Below are 5086 nucleotides of genomic sequence, written 5' to 3' on the forward strand. Positions count from 1 at the left end.
AGCCTACACTTGCAGATGTAGAGCGCTTCATAGAGCGCAGTAGGGAAAGTGCTGCAATCTGTCCACACTGACAGCTTCAAGCGCACTGGCCTGGCCACATTTGCGGCACTTGCAGCAGCATTGGGAGTAGTGCATTATGGGCAGCTATCCCAGCATGCAAGTGACTGCAACATTCTTTTCAAATGGGGTGGGGTGGAGTGTGACAGGGAGTGTGTTGTATGTATGTGGGGGGAGAGAGAGTGGGTTTTTGGGGGGCTGAGAGCATGTCAGCATGCTGTCTTGTAAGTTCAGACAGCAGCAGACCTCCCCCTCCCCCCCCGCCTCTCTCTCTCACACACAGCATTCCACAGTAACGGCTTGCATGCCGGCTGTCAGAAATGGAGCTTTGAAAGGGCATTTCCGCATTCCTACAGGAGTTCAAAACAATGACAAGAGTGGCCACTTGATTTACGGGGATTATGGAATGTTTCTGGAGGCTGATCACAGCGCAGTAACGCAACACCTCGTTCACACTGGCGCCGCAGCGCTCCAGCGGGGGTGCAGCAAACATTATTCCTCTCGCCGAGGTGGAGTACACGCAGTGTTGTAGCCGTGGAGTCAGAGCGCTCTATGTGCCTTGCCAGTGTGGACGGGTAGTGAGCTAGTGTACCCGGGGCTCCTTTATTGCACTGTAACTCGCAAGGGTAGCCAAGCCCTATGTGACACCAGAGTTGAATTCAGCCCAGAGTGTCTAACTTGATCTGAAATTGGTGATGAACTACATCTTATTATGCCACTGCTTTAGGGCTGGTTCCAGCAAGGTGCTGTGTGTTCTCAACTGCTACATAAGTCAATCGACTTGAGGGGGTTCAGCACCTTGCTGGATCAGGCCCCAAATGCCTAAGTAAACAAATGCAGAAAGTATCTTTTCATTTTCATCTTGAAGCTAATACTTAGAGCAATTCCAAAGTACATTTACAGTGTATGCAGAAGATTATAGGTAACAGAATCCTTTATGTTTGGAGTGCTGGCTCTTATAATGCATATCTGATTAATTTCAAAGGAAAAAAAGTTCATTTGGAAAAGAGATTAGAATATTTCTAAACAGTTGGCTTTTACTGCAAAATCCCAATAGCTGCATCTGTTTCACTATATGAAGTAAAAGCTTTCTTGCAGAATCCTTTATAAAATATATGCAAATGATCAAACATAATAAATATTGTTTATACTTCCACGTTGTCTCATCATTCAAGAAACGTTGTCTAGTTCTGTGCAAAGAAAGACGTTAGCTTGTTTTTTCATCTACAATATCAAGCCCTTATACCTCCATATATTATATGAAGCACTAAGTACAAGTTTTTAAAAAATGCATACGTGGGTTAATGCACCTAAGTTAAAAAACAGCTAATTTATATTTCACTGTTTTAAGCTTCATAGAATCAGTCAACTCCTGACAGAAGTGAAGCACCAAAAGTATACATTGGACATGTAAACTTTTATATACAGCTAGTTCCAAGCAAATATTTCTTCAGGACTTACAAAGTGAAATATTTTTTAGTGTGAAGAATCTTTTGGTACCCTTAATTTGATGATAGAGTTAAGAGCACATCATCAGAGAAGTGGTTAATCAGTTACTTTTGGTAACTGCTGAATAAATAAGTTACTGAGTTATCTTGAAATTTAAATATGAATCAATGCACATTTCATATTCCATTAATTGCATAAAATTATAAGCAATGCCATCTTTAATTACACCTACTCAACACAAACTGTACTTTATGGAGACATGAAGTGTCAGTTCATTTTGAAGCAGTTATTAAATGTTACCGGTGGTATGCTTAATTTCACAAAATAAATAATTGAAACTCTCAAAGTTTACTTATTGAAGTATCCATTATGAAATACAAAGGTTGTAAGGAATTGCCTTTATTTCATTGTGATGCTTTTTTCCTATTTCCAGGATTTGTCATCAGCATTTGTCAGGAATGCGATTTGTTTTGAAAAGATGTTAACGTTTTATCTTGCTTGTAGTGAATATTCCAAAGCGCAGTGAGGCAAATGAAATCAACACAACTCAGTGGGCCAGACTTGCTTCCCATTTTAGGTACTGATGTAACTGGGTGAAATTTGTCCTTATGTAGAGGGTCAGCAGCACAACCATTGCTTAAGCAGGACTTCAGTGGTACAGAGGCTTTGTTGTGCTGACCAGAGAAGAATTTGCCTCTACATAATCAGGGCCGACTCTGGCTTTTTTGCCGCCCCAGGCAAAAAAGCCTCCGGCCGCCCCCCCCACGAGGGGGGGCGGAGCCGGGGGGGGGTGGCGAGCCCCGGCGGGGGCTCTGCTCTCCCGCCGGGGGGAGGGCGGCTGGGGGCAGGGCGCCGGGGGGGGGGGGAGGGCGGCTCCGCTCTCCCCCCGGCGGCCGGGGGCAGGGCGCCGGGGGGGGAGGGCGGCTCCGCTCTCCCCCCGGCGGCCGGGGGGAAGCCGCCGGAGGGGAGGGCGGCCGGAGCCCTGGGAGGAGGGCGGCGAGCCCCGGCGGGGGCTCGGCTCTTCCCCCCCCCCCGGTGGCCAGAGCGCCGGGGGCAGGGCGGCGAGAGGGCGGCGAGCCCCGGCTGGGGCTCGGCTCTCCCCCCGGCGGCCAGAGCGCAGGGCGGCGAGCCCCGGTAGGGGCTCGCCGCTCTCCCCCCGGCAGCCGGGGGGAGGGCGGCCAGAGCACCGGGGGGAGGGCGGCGAGCCCGGCTGTGGCCCCGCTTTCCCCGGCGGCCCGAGCGCCGCGCCGCCCCCCTCCAGGTGCCGCCCCAAGCACTAGCTTGGTTGCCTGGTGCCTGGAGCTGGCCCTGTACATAATTGTTTCATTAACATTCTGTTTATCATCTCTTTGTGTGTATTCCATAGCAAACTATTTGGAGCTTGATCCTGCAGATGACTGTATGTGTGCACACCTCTGCACCTGTGTGCTGTCAACTGCAGGATCAGGGCCCTAGTCTATTTGAGACTTATCTCAATATATCATTCATTGGAATTTAAGTAAAATCCCCAAAGCTATAAAATTGTGGCAGTCACATTGGAGTCACATTACACTAGGTGCTGAACAAAACAATAGGAAGAGAACCACTCCAGTGGCTACTCTTACTGTTGCAAGTTCTTATCCTAAATAGCTTACAAACTAAAGAGACAAAGATCAGACAGAAAGGAGAGGAATGGGATAGGACATACACACAAATGCCCTGACCCTGTAAAGCATATGCCAATGCACTGTGGCTACGGACTTCAGTGGGATTACTCATGGTGCATAAAGTAAATCATGTGCAAAAGTCTTTGCAGGATCAGGGCCACAGTCATCAGGGGGTTGATAGACACATGGCTTGTTCCAGTTTTTCAGCTTTTCTTAACGGTATGGTTTATTTTTATTTTTAACTCTTCCCAAATTATTTTAAACCTTGCCTTTATTTCTATATATGTTATCGCATTTAACCCTAGACTTTTTCTGTTTTGTTTTCAATTAACACTTGCATTTTCTGCTTTTTATAAAGGATGTGACTTGAGTTTTACTCTCTGTTAAATGACAGTTTGCCCCAGAATGTATACATTACAGATTTATACATCTAACAACAAGCTGGATCCAGGCTCCGTGATACTCATCCTGCCACCAATGAAATCAATGCAAAACATCCACTGACACCAGTGGGAGTAAGAGCAGGCCACATCCACTAATACTCAGCACTTAAATAGCACTTCGCATGTTTGCAGGGCTGTATGATTAACTAATTTTCACAAGACTCCTGTGAGGTAAGTCGTTAAGAGCCATTAGACTGATTCTACAGATGAGGGAACAGAGAGGAAGTAACTCAAGCCTACCTTACTCACAGCCCAGATCTCCCAACCTCATCAATCCAGAATGCACTGCTCCTTTCCTTTTAAGGCTAACACTGTATAACTTTTATGGAACATTTCTTCAACCATTGCTCAGGAGAGTAATCCCATGGACTTCAGTGGGACAACCCCTGGACAAAGGATCGAAGTCATTGGGAGTTTTGCCACTGGCTTCAATGGGAGCAGGCCCATGGAGCTTGGATCTGACTTCTTGTTTACACACTAATGGTGTTACGGGTATGAGGACTACAGGATCAGGCCTTAGATTTCTGTCTACAAGATTTCTTTTCCATCCAATAAAGCTTTAAATGAGTGAATCTATTTAATTATTTATGAGAACTTTGGGTAAAAATTGCTTTCTGGTATCATTCTCACTCGATAGCTTTTCTAATCTAACCTTCCCAGGTACCTCCTATTGTTTATGGTTTGGGGCTAGAAGCTACAAACATTGGACTAAATCAGGGATCAAACTTCCCCTCCCCCCCCCCGCTCTCCTTATGCTAATTAATGTATCTATTATATAAGACCATTTAGAGGCACTGTACGCTTTTTTAAAGAGCCACCACAGCCAGATATTACAGCAGAATCTTGGATGATCTGCAGCACCTGAAACAGTATTAATGTCCTGAGAGAAAGAAATAATACCCAGCTAAAACCTGAAATGGCCTCCATAATTGTTTCAGAAATCAGTTTCCTGCCATTAAAACAAACCAACAGTTGAGTTAATTACTTCAGCATTGTAGCATGCATCCTTCCTGTTCTGATTACAGTTGCTCTAGAAATTAGAAGAGGCAAAAACACCAAATCAAACCAAACCAGAAAAAACCCCACCAAAACAAAAGGAAATATAGAACTACATTTTGTTTTCCTTTAGTTTAAAAGCTTCAGTATAAAAATAACTGACTGGTCAACTGGCCCTGATTTCAGGCATTCTTCCTGCTTCTAGCTTTTATGCCAGAGCAGTCAGGTTTTGGAGAGATAAGGGAGTCCTGCAGCCTATATTTATGTGAGTAGTGAGTGCCACTGTCTCTAACATCCTCATTTCCACATCTGCATCTCAGCACCATCCTGACATGGTGCAATATTGCCCTAGTCTCCAGATGTTCATCCTTGTGGCAACCTGCTCTCTGAATGTCCAGACATCAGGTAGCAGTGAAATTGAGGTGTTGGGTCTATGCCCTAGTGAAGCAGTGATAGTAGGGAAGAGCTGGCACAGCGTCATGCAGATTGTCTTTG

The sequence above is a fragment of the Emys orbicularis genome, chromosome 9 (genome assembly GCF_028017835.1).
Source record: "Emys orbicularis isolate rEmyOrb1 chromosome 9, rEmyOrb1.hap1, whole genome shotgun sequence".
Lineage (NCBI taxonomy): Eukaryota > Metazoa > Chordata > Testudines > Emydidae > Emys > Emys orbicularis.